Source organism: Macrobrachium rosenbergii, chromosome 9 (genome assembly GCF_040412425.1).
Source record: "Macrobrachium rosenbergii isolate ZJJX-2024 chromosome 9, ASM4041242v1, whole genome shotgun sequence".
Taxonomy (NCBI): Eukaryota; Metazoa; Arthropoda; class Malacostraca; order Decapoda; family Palaemonidae; genus Macrobrachium; species Macrobrachium rosenbergii.
The window spans coordinates 13,717,684-13,730,751 of record NC_089749.1 but is presented as its reverse complement, the minus strand read 5'-3'; positions in this window follow the sequence as shown (position 1 = coordinate 13,730,751).

The following is a 13,068-nucleotide window of genomic DNA, read 5'->3' as shown; positions in this document are numbered from 1 at the left end:
TAATAATAATAATAAATAATATTAGAGAGAGAGAGAGAGAGAGAGAGAGAGAGAGAGAGAGAGAGAGAGAGAGGAGGAGGAGAGGAGGAGGGTGGGGAGGAGAAGGAGAGAGTGAGAGATAGAGAGAGAGAGTGGAGAGAGAGAGAGAGAGAGAGAGAGAGAGAGAGAGGAGGGAAGGTGAGAGATAGAAAGAGAAGGGAGAAAGAGAAGAAGGGGAGAGAGAGAGAGAGAGAAGGAGAGCAAGAGAGAGAGAGAGAGAGAGAGAGAGAGAGAGAGAGAGTGTCATGTTATCCGAGCGGTCTACAATACCAGTAACACTAGCTGGGAGTACCCCATCCAACACCCCAACCCCCTCCAGCCAATAACATCGACTAGGCCTATAATAATAATAATAATAATAATAATAATAATAATAATAATAATAATACTAATATACACCGTTTCGAAAGCTTTTCTCCCGTATTAAATATCAATAGGCATTCACCATAATGAGGCCTGTTTGAATCGCATCGCAATTAGCCTCCCATTTCCCCAGGTGTTACGATCGAGGAGTGCGATGGCTTCAGATGTAGAGGGCACGGAATTGTCGAATGCTAAGTAAAATGGGTATCGATATCAGCCATGTCACAAGCTGCAGGTAATTAGAGCTGCGATACCCTGCAATAAAAGGGAGAGAGAGAGAGAGAGAGAGAGAGAGAGAGAGAGAGAGAGAGAGAGAGAGAGGCTGCAAACCTTTTAAAGAAAATCTTCCAAAACAGATAGGTGACATTAATTTCCCATCGAGAGAGAGAGAGAGAGAGTGCAAACCTTTTAAAAGAAAATCAGTTACATCTTCATACTATGTGTGTCCCCCACTTGATTGTCTCAATCAGTCCCTTGGCTAAGTGACTTCCCTGATAATAATGTCAAATATAAATGTCTGCAGCATTTTATTTAGCGTAGGGCTCAACTGATCAGATTTTACGCGCGAGAATTCCTTGATAATATCAAATATAAATGTCTGCAGCATTTTATTTTAGCGTAGGGCTCAACTGATCAGATTTTGCGCGCGAGAATTTCTTGATAATGTCAAATATAAATGTCTGCAGCATTTTATTTTAGCGTAGGGATCAATTAATGAGATTTTACACGTGAGACTCCCTTGATAATGTCAAATATAAATGTCTGCAGCATTTTATTTTAGCGTAGGGGTCAATTAATGAGATTTTACACGCGAGACCCTTGATAATGTCAAATATAAATGTCTGCAGCATTTTATTTCAGCGTAAGGCCCAATTGATCAGATTTTACGCGCGAGAATTCCTTGATAATGTCAAATATAAAAGTCTACAGCATTTTATTTTAGCGTAGGGGTCAATTAATGAGATTTTAAACGCGAGACTCCCTTGATAATGTCAAATATAAATGTCTGCAGAATTTTATTTTAGCGTGGGGGTGTCAATTAATGACATTTTACACGCGAGACTCCCTTGATAATGTCAAATATAAATGTCTGCAGCACTTTATTTTAGCGTAGGGCCCAACTGATCAGATTTTACTCGATATCCGGTTTTAATTACGAAGAGAAGATTTTCTTGAGACTCTAATAGGGGATCGCGTTGGTTGCAACATCTCACTGATGCAACTGATTTAATTCCAGGAAAACTCTACCCTCGGGCAAGAACAATCATTAAGATTTTTAGTGAGATTTCTGCCGGGTAGTTCATTGGATAACGGGGATCTAGATAATAATAATAATAATAATAATAATAATAATAATAATAATAATAATAATAATAATAATAATAATAATAATAATAATAATAATAAAGGATGCATTAGTGTGAAAATAACAAGAGTATTTTTGATGGACAAAGTGTGGTTTTACGTGAAGGCCTCCAGAATTAAAATTGGGGCGTTGAAGTATGGACCTCTGGCTCTAAATAATAATAATAATAATAATAATAATAATAAAAATAATGGATGTCAAGATTAAATGAAAGCCTCTATAACAAGATGAAGAAGATAAAAGGCACCAAGATTTCTGACAGTAGGTTAAGATATGACGAATTGCTTTATGTCAACACAGGCCAAGATATGACGAATATAAAGGAATCAAAAGTCATCTGACAGTATAGTCAAGATATGACGAGTTAAAAGGCCAAAAAGTCATCTGACAGCATAGAATCACACAAGATATGAAGAAGATAAAAGGACTAAAAAGTCATCTGACAGGACTCTAATTAAGCCAACAAAAATCTGACACAAGAAATCACACAAGATATGAAGAATATAAAAGGCACTCAAAAGTCATCTGACAGTATAGAAATCACACAAGATATGAAGAAGATAAAAGGCAATCAAAAGTCATCTGACAGTATAGAAACGAAACCAGATGTGAGAATATAAAGGCAATCAAAAGGCAATCAAAAGTATAACTCCAGATCCAGCTTTAGGATTATCCAAGGAAACGATCCACTGGATAGTTTGGTTGCCAGCTTTAGATCCAAGTCCGTAGGAAGGAAATTGTCCAGCATGATAGGCCTACTGGACATCACCAGGAAACTCCAAGAGTCATTTTGCCTCACACATCAGATGGTGCTTCGAAAATATGACCTCTTGGTCGTTCGTGAGATATCCTAGACACAGGCGAATAAATCCTTAATGTGAATTGAGAGAGAGAGAGAGGCGTTGAGAGAAGAGAGAGAGAGAGAGAGAGAAAAGCGTAAGAAAATTAGAGCCAGCAAACTTCCTCATTCTAATTATATTAAGGAGGTTCACCTCATCGAGGTAAAGTCTGGGTTAATTCCTGGCGATTAGAGGCCGAGAGTTTTCTCTCTTCTTCTTCTTCTTCTTGAATTTCTGTTTGCGAGAGATAATCTCCTTCTCTCTCTTGGCGGAACTTAAGGGGATAATGAGTCCGGGGGTAAATATTTACCCTGGAATTGATAATGAAAAACTGCAAGAAACTGGTTTCCCCAAAATGATAATGACAGTGCATAAGAATGCAGGAAATGAAATGTCAAAATTGATAATGAAAAGCTGCAGGAAAGTTGGTTTCCGCAAGATGATAATGACAATATAAAAGGAGGCAGGAAATGAGCAGTTAAAAATTACAGTAATAGTGACAATTCTGGCGTGATGCGAAAACCTGTAAAATTCAGTTGAAACTTTGTCTTGGAAGCTGGGAAAATGGCTAACTGTAATGCTTATCCGCCGATTCATTGTGAATGGTTGCATACGTAGAACAATTTGGAATGGAGATTATACATATATATATACGTATATGTATATACACACACACACACACACACACATATATATATATATATATATATATATATATATATATATATGTATGTATGTATATTTCTGGACGAGTGTTTGTGAATGCAACAGGGTCACGCTCTGTAAGAAAAAATATATACATATATACACATATATATTATATATACATATATGTATACATATATATAAATATATATATATATATATATGTATATATATAATATATATGTGTGTGTTTGTATATATGTATATTTTTCTTACAAAAGCGTGACCTTGTATTCACAAACACTCGTCAGAAAAATACTGAAATGAGCATTATATACAGTACATACATACAGTACACTTTACATATATAAAAAATGAATATACATATATATATATATATATATATATATATATATATATATATATATATATATATGTGTGTGTGTGTGTGTATGTGTATGTAATTAATATGTGTGTGTATATATATGTGCGTGTGTGCCTGTTTGTGTTACTATTACAGTCCTTAGGATGCTAAATTCACACACACACACACACCCAAGCGAACACCCGCCATCTTGGAAAGTTGAAACACTTCCAAGTGCGTAGCCTCTTGTTTCACTACTTCTGCATTTACGATTTTTGCGTCCGCACTCACAATGGCAGTTTGTTCGGCGTCGCGGAGAAACAACACTAATTTTTTTTTGCGGACTCGCTAACAACGTGACAGCAACAGTTCTATGGAAGTTATACGGCTGAATTTATAGGCAATTGAAGATGTTTTTCCATTCCTCAGCCCCTGGCGGAATACGCAGTGCAGCTCGTTTTTGAAATGAGTTTTTCACTGCAGTTTACTTCCAAGATGGAAATTGACGGTATGTATGTATGTATGTGTATATGTATATATATATATATATATATATATATATATATATATATATATATATATATATATATATATATATATATATATATATATATTTTTTTTTCTGACTCACATCAGGATCGACAGGTCTTTCAATCGAAGGGCAGGGCACGGCCCACTAGGCCATACAAGTCTAAAGAAATTGTATGGCCTAGTGGGCTGTAACCTGACTTTCAAATTGAAAGACCTGGGTCTGATCCTGATGTGAGTCAGAAATTTATTTCTGTTCCACACGTGATTGTGTGTTGATTATTTCTATATTATATATTGTATATATGTGTGTGTGTGCATATAAATATATATATATATATATATATATATATATATATATATATATATATATATATATATATGTGTGTGTGTGTGTGTGTGTGTGTGTGTGTGTGTGTGTGTGTACGTATACAAATATATATATCTGCCTCTAATGAGCTTACTTCTCTTTGTGTAGACCAGTTACTCTGAAAGATCATCAGGTTTAGAGTCAGTGTTATTTAGGCTGTGGACGGCTCCACATCCAGATACAATAATAATAATGTGTGTAATAAAAACATCACAGTTATATAGTAAATATATTACTGTGTAAAATAAACAAACAAAGACTTTCGAACACCTAAACGGTGTTCCTCATTCAGTGTTAAATTGAACATTGATGAGGAACACCGTTCAGGGTGTTCGAAAGTCTTTGTTTATTTAACATAGTAATATATTTACTATAATTAATGAGGTTTTAAATTACACAGATTGTTTTTCACGCGATTGTGAATTTCTTAGCAATAATAATAATAATAATAATAATAATAATAATAATAATAATAATAATAATAATAATAATAATAATCGTTCTACAGCAATTTCTTTCAATAGCACTTGCTTGAAAGAGGGACTATTACCAAAACAACAACAACAATAATAATAATAATAATAATAATAATAATAATAACAATAACAGGAGGGTTTCACTAAGTACACATCCAATACTTACTGAAGAAGACTCGGTCAGAACACCAAAATACAGGCAGAGCTCTACAGTAAGACTGAGACACGATGAGGACAATCACCGCTAACTTAAAATGCCTCCAAAATACGACAGAAGTTGGCCACATCAACGGACACTTCAGACACATTAAAGAAAAGTTTCAAGCAACTTTCTGTACAGCACAAACTCAGCAGTACTCACTGGGGATACATCTTCGTGCCATTGGACGTGGTTCTCCTCAGGGTCCCGCGATTACTCAAGAACGGTGCCTCTAGAAACATCTCCGGGGGCTTCCAAAGTTGCCAGAGGTTGCTGGGCCAGTATGCTAAATGCCCATAGTTCTGCGTCCGCTAGGGTTCTCCCTTAATAATGGGTCTTCAGAGTTCTCTGAAAGAGAACGAGATAGGGTTATATGTATATGTATATATACTGTATATATATATTATATATATATATATGTATGTGTATATGTATGTATATATATATATATATATATATATATATATATATATATATATATATATATATATATATATATATATGGGTTAGTGTGTGTTTATGTGCGCAGTCCCTTTGAGGGTCTTTCATTTCAGTCTTAAATTTTTAGGCTGGATTCAACCAGGTGATGAGCATGTATGCCTCCCGCGGTGCCTTTCCTGAATATTTCAACTTACTCTTCACTTATTCTGGAAACTGAATAATTAAAAAAAAAACTTTTTATTTTGTTCTATCTGGTATGCCATTGTTGTTAATCTAGCCACTTTCATAACAATCATTAGCGTACCTGTCTTGCAAAACAGTTAGGGCACCATTTGGGCAAATTGGCATTTGCATGGTCCTTATATCAGATGAATTATTTTCCCTTGCTTTTGCTAGCTGACGATTTTCCTATAGTTAAGTGTGCGATACATCGCCATAGATTATCTGTTAAAAAACTTAGAGAAAATATATAAAAATATGAATAAGCATTGCGCCTGTACATTTATCAAATATATATATACTGTGTATATATATATATATATATATATATATATATATATATATATATATATATATATATATATATATATATATAATGTAACTGAAGCAGAAATTCATTGAAAAAAATGAAGAATGTAGACAGTAAAATCATAATATCCCCACTAAAGCCCAGCTGAGAGAGAGAGAGAGAGAGAGAGAGAGAGAGAGAGAGAGGCTGGAGTAGATGTGAATGTTGCTCATTAATGATTACGTGGCTAATAAGAAGTTTCGACGAGTCAGTTCAAAGCTTAGCCAGTCCAGTCAATCTAAAATGTCTCTGGTGTGTTTCCACGATTTCCTTGCCAACCAACAATCGTCAGAGGATGCGTCGTATAAGCTTCTGTGATCTCCATTCAGACCCTACTTTCTCTCCCCTCCAATTCTGTACTGGCAACCACTTGTTCGTAGTTCCCCCTCTCTCTTCATTTCCCGTTTTCTATACTTTTCGATTTCTGACGCAACATCCAAAGGAAACGGGAAGAACGGTGTTGCTAAATCATTCGTCTAGATGCAAGAACTACCTCTCGCCTTTCAGATGTGGATTTCGAACCTGTACCACTCTCGTTCTGTACTTGTTCCTGTGGCTGGTAGCTTTCTTTTGATATTGCCATCAGTCATGCCAATTTGTGGTAGACTGTGATAAGGTGTTTCTTATCTCAGAGCATTTCTTGGTTACTTATTTTTGACGTTGAAACTTCAAGTCTTTTTAATCGATTTCCTCATCATTTTTTGACACCTTTGGCATCACTGCAAAGCCTGAAGGATTATTTTCTCTAAAACGCGAAGCGCTTCCAAGCAGACCTGGTTAAAACCTGGTTCAACTGGGAGAGGGAATATAACCTTGCCCAAAGAGGTACAATAGTCTTCTTAATTGCGATGTGATGACTAGTCAGAAGGCTGCTGCGTTGTTTCAGAAACTTCAGGAAAATAAATGGGAAGGGAGAAACCCCAATTCCTGACATCACAAGAACCTAGCCAACGTTTCGATTAGATTTCGCGTTTGGATGCTGATGCGATGGACCGACCTACATGCAATGCAACTTCAGCCAGTTTTTTGTAACAAGGTAATTTTGTTAGGGGGAGGGGGGATCTGCTGATTGCCTTTGTTCCAGGGGCTCTTCCAGCTGAAACCTTGATTTCAGTCCCTAGTGTAGAAGAAGAAGGTTGTTCCTTTCAAGGGTATGGAGATATACTCGACGGACATTAGTCATTTCTGTTCTTTTATTTGGTATAGAAATTACTATAATCGTAATGTTCGTTGTGTAGTCATTTCTATAACAGTAAAAGAAGAGAAATGTCTAAAATCGTAATTTCTGTTCTTTTACTGGTACAGCCAGTGGGAAGGACTTCATGTCGCGTCCGACCGATAAACTTCAAAATTCCAAACGCAGATATGTTGCTTTAGGATAAGTAATTCTAAATGCTTCGTATGTTTGCACTGTGTCGCGTTTGTCACGCGTCTGCCATGTCCATTAACAGTAATAAACTATTTACCTCAAGTGTCAGCGACGAGGGTAATGTTATTGGTTAACGAAGTGATTGATCAAGTTTGTTGCCCCTTCATGTGACAAAGAGCGGTTTTTTTTTTTTTTTTTGGCACCGCTCCATTTGACAAAGAGCGATTTTTTTTGCTCCTTCATGTTACAAAGAAGCGAGTTTGTTATCCCTTCATGTGGCAAAGAAGCGAGTTTGTTATCCCTTCATGTGGCAAAGAAGCGAGTTTGTTACCACTTTATGTGACAAAGAAGCGAGTTTGTTGCCCATCCATGTGGCAAAGAAGCGAGTTTGTTGCCCCTCCATGTGGCAAAGAAGCAGAGTTTGTTGACCCTCCATGTGGCAAAGAAGCGAGTTTGTTGGGCCTCCATGTGGCAAAGAAGCGAGTTTGTTGCCCCTTCATGTGGCAAAGAAGCGAGTTTGTTGCCCCTCCATGTGGCAAAGAAGCGAGTTTGTTGTCCATTCATGAGGCAAAGAAGCGAGTTTCTTGCTCCTTCATGTTACAAAAAAGCGAGTTTGTTGCCCCTTCATGTGGCAAAGAAGCAAGTTTGTTGACCCTCCATGTGGCAAAGAAGCGAGTTTGTTGCCCCTTCATGTGGCAAAGAAGCGAGTTTGTTGCTCCTTTATGTGACATGTATAATAAAGTTCTTTCGTCATAGAATGTTCATCAACGTCCTGTTTGGTTCATTCAGTTACCAGTTTATGAATTCGAAATTCATGGGGAGGATGTAAACATACAAACAGGAACAATGAAGATCCACAATATAGAAACCTACACAGAAAGAAAGTGGAACAGGTATTTTTATATCACGGGATTCTTATATTTATGGACCTTTATGGGGCTGAATACGTCCTGGAAGTGTGTGTGTATACATATACATTAAATATATATGTCTATGGTTTATAGTTTTCTCTCTCTCTCTCTGAGTTAGTCTTTGCTTACAATACGATAACTGAGGTGCTGAAAATAAAATACATTTGAATTCCATGTCAATTTACTGTATGGTTTGCGTGTAAAAAATTGAGAAGCATTTATTGGAATTTATTTTGGTCTGTTATATCAAATCCTCTTAAATCAGGTTTTTTTTTCTTTTCGACAGTTGTAAGAAGTACCTTTCTTTTTACATTCTCTCTCTCTGATGTTAGTCTTTGGGCTCCGGTACAAAACATTTACACATTACCCGCTAAGAGGCGGGTGTTGAAACTGCCCCCAAGAGCGTTGAGCTGTTGTGTTGCTTCATTTTATTCCATGTTGTTGTAAAGGCTCTCATTTTATTATCCCAATTTTACCCAATTAAGATATGCTTGATGGTTTGTGTTGCTTCTCATTTTATTACCTCTTAAGAGGCGTTGAGTTGCTGTTGTTTCTCATTTTATTACCCCCAAGAGCAAAGTTGAGTTGTTGTGTTCATTTTTATTAAATTCCCTAAGAGTGCTTGAGTTGTTGTGTTGTTTTCATTTTTATTACCCCTAAGAGGCGTTTTGTTGTGTTGGTCTGTTAAGATAGTTGTTGTGTTGCTTCATTTTATTACCCTAAGAGGCGTTGAATTACCCTAAGAGGCGTTGAGTTGTTAGGTTTCAGCTTTCATTACCCACTAAGAGGCGTTGAGTTGTTGTGTTGCTTCATTTTTATTACCCTCCAAGAGGCGTTAGCTTCTCATTTCATACCCTAAGAGGCGTTGTTGAGTTGGTATTTTATTACCCTCAAGAGGCCTTTCTTTTTACCCCCTAAGAGGCGTTGGGAGTTGCTGTGTTGCTTCTCATTTTCATTCGCACTGTGATGTTCCTAAGAGGCGTTCAACACACTACCCCTAAGAGGGCACATGTTGAGTTGTTGTGTTGTTTCTCATTTTCATTACCCACTAAGAGGCGTTGGGAGTTGTTGTGGTTGCTTCTCATTTCATTACAAGAGGCGTTGAGTTGTTGTTGTTTCATTTTCATTACCCCCTAAGAGGGTTGAGTTGTTGGTTGCTTCTCATTTTATTACCACTAAGAGTGTTGAGTTGTTGTGTTGTCTTCAAGAGGCGCGAGTTACAGGGTTACCATTTTCATTATTCCTAGTTTGCTTCATTTCTTACACCTACCAAGAGGCGTTATGTTGTTTCTCATTTTCATTGCCCCCCAAGAGGCGTTGAGCTGTTGTGTTGCTTCTCATTTTCATTACCCCCTAAGAGGCGTTGAGTTGTTGTGTTGCTTTCTCATTTTCACACCTACCAGAGGCGTTGAGTTGTTGTGTTGCTTCTCATTTTTATTACCCCTAAGAGGCGTTGAGTTGTTGTGTTGCTTCTCATTTTCATTACCCCCTAAGAGGCGTTGAGTTGTTGTGTTGCTTCTCATTTTTATTACCCACTAAGAGGCGTTGAGTTGTTGTGTTGCCTCTCATTTTCATTACCCCCTAAGAGGCGTTGAGTTGTTGCGTTGCTTCTCATTTTTATTACCCTCTAAGAGGCGTTGAGTTGTTGTGTTGCTTCTCATTATCAAGGATGGTTATTAGATTAAGGACTCGAGATTCCGAGGGTCGCAGGAAATAATGTTTCCTCTTTCAGGTCTGCGCCGTGTATTTTTTTTTTTAAGAAAGTGTTACGGGTTTTTTTTTTAACCGTAACACTTTCTTGTCCATTTTGTTATATAATTAGTCGTCTTGAAATAGAATTTTGAGTTTTTGGGGGGAAAAGGTATTTTCATTTTTGTTTTGCCATTCATCTTCAGGATATAATAACGCTTAAATTAATTTTGTATAATGTTGGGATTTATTTTTTGGAAAATTTTTTATTTTATTTTTATTTTGCCGTTCATCTTCATGATATAATAACGTTTGAACCAAAGTTTGTGTAGTTTCGAGATTTTTTTATTGAGAAAAGGTATTTTCATATTTATTTTGCCATTCAGCTTCACGATGGTAACTTTTGAATCAAAGTTTGACAATTATCAGGCAGGAGTTATTTATAATGATTTTTGTCGAAATAATAACTCTGCCCCTCATCAATCTTCTTCATGATAATGAAAAACAACTTGTAAGTTAGATCACTTGCAATCACCCGTTGTAAGTGTATAAGCAAGTATTAAAAATTAGGTAGGACAGTCATATATTTCCGACGAATTTTCGGTGTATAGAGAAAGCATCAGTTTTGTGTGTGTGTGTGTGTGTGTGTGCATCAGAGAGAGAGAGAGAGAGAGAGAGTAGAAAATAATTTTTGTGTGTGCGTGTGTGTTCATTAGAGAGAGAGAGAGAGGACAATGAGTGAGAGCATTAGAAAGAGAGAGAGAGACAATGATTTTTATCATGTGTGTGAAAGAGAGAGAGAGAAACAGAAAGAGACATATATATATTTATATACAGTAGATACATATATATATATATATAGATATATATATATATATATATAGAGAGAGAGAGAGAGAGAGAGAGAGAGAGAGAGAGAGAGAGAGAGAGAGAGAGAGAGAGAGGGGGCGCTCAACATGACAATTTATCCTGGGCATGTCAATTTTTTTATCCTTCTTTAGGAACCCTAATTACCCAATACTATGCTATGTCTCCCTGGTGGTGTCGTGGGCATGTTCCCCTTTCCTCACCACTCTACTTAGAAAACGACTGCTTTAACAGAGATCTTTCACATTCAACTGACCCTGATCCCCTTTATCAACCAAGAAAGCAACCCAATTGCTGGACAGCAGCACCAGTATGGAATAAATGTTTTGCCTCGCTGTCGAATTTCTCCAGTTCCGAGGTCCTTTCTCCTCACACTGTTAGACTGTGAACAGTCTCCTTGAGGTCGTCGCGCAAGTGGGAACTTCTAAGCGAAGATGCCGCAATGCATTACTACCTAATGCTATTCTCCTTTCATTTTAATACATGTTTGTCTACTCATTATTTTTTTGATATGAGATCCTTCTTTCTGTATTTTCCTTTACTTCCTTTGACTTCCTCCTGATGGACCTGCTCTATTCTTTGGAAGCTTATAATAATAATAATAATAATAATAATAGTGTAATAATAATAATAATGATAATCTTTAGTTGAATTCAAGTCAGTGGTCCCTAAAAATAATAATTGTAATCTTTGTGAATTTCAGTCAATCTTCTGAATAATAATAATATCTTCTAATAATAATAATAATAATAATAATAATAATAATAATAATAATAATAATAATAATAATTGAAGCTTGAATTTCAAGTCAATGGTCCTGTAGGATTGTTCCATATGAATGGTTTCATCTTCTGAATAATAATAATAATAATAATAATAATAATAATAATAATAATAATAATAACGCTGAGGTGTCCTTAATGCTCGTTGAATGGCCGGGCACGAAAAGCGTGAAAGTGTAATATTACTTTCTTTACCTGACTCGAAAAACGAAAGCCGGACCGGGAAAGTTTCTGTAATGCGAGACGAGATTGTTCCTCATTACCCGTTGTTTGTTCTGCGATGTTTGCTGGCGTTGCGTCAACACCCGTGAGTGGTTTTCCATATTTTTATGATAATTATTCGAGGGGTGGCCATTTTCCGATTAGGGAATGAGTGTAACGTCTATTTGTGCATACGTACACTCGGTATGGTTCGAAGATGCAAACACGCGTATTTATAGAAACTGGAATTGAATATGACTCTTTAGCCGACGGCCAAGCGCTGGGAACCATGGGTCCATTCGGTCTGAAGGGAAATTGACAGTAAGAAGGTTTTAAAGGTGTAACTGGAAGAAAGCCTCGCAGTTGCACTATGAACCAATTTTTAGACGGGGTGGAAAGTCAGATGAAAGAAACAGAATATGAACGGAGGCACAGTAAAAAGAACGAAAGAGGTTACTCCTAACAGGGAAAACATTGCACTTATGTATGAGCGCTTCCAGACTTGTATAAACAAGCTAGCTCATATGAGAGCCCCTTATGGAGCATTTGTTGGGTAACTTGCAGGCACATAAACTTGCAAAGGCATAGAAGCTGCACTTTTGCACAACTGTTTCAATTGTGTAGCTGGAATCCAGATGAATTAAATTTCTGCATCATAAGACAGTTCGTACTCAGAAACAATAATCTCATTAGCAGCACATCCTCCTACATAGCATGTACTCCTGCATCAAGTTCTTCGTTGGGCGAGTCGGTAGAGTTGTCGGCAAGCACTCGCTAGGCCCGAAGTTCGAGTCTTTCCAACCGGCTAATGAAGAATTAGAGGAATTTATTTCTGGTGATAGAAATTCATTTCTCGCTATAATGTGGTTCGGATTCCGCAATGTTGTAGGTCCCATTGTTAGGTAACCAATTGGTTCTTAGCCACGTAAAATAAGTCTAATCTCTTCAGACCAGCCCTAGAGAGCTGTTAATCAACTCAGTGGTCTGGTAAAACTAAGGTATACTTATCTCATGAACAGTAAAAATCATTCTGTGACGGTAAATATGTTGC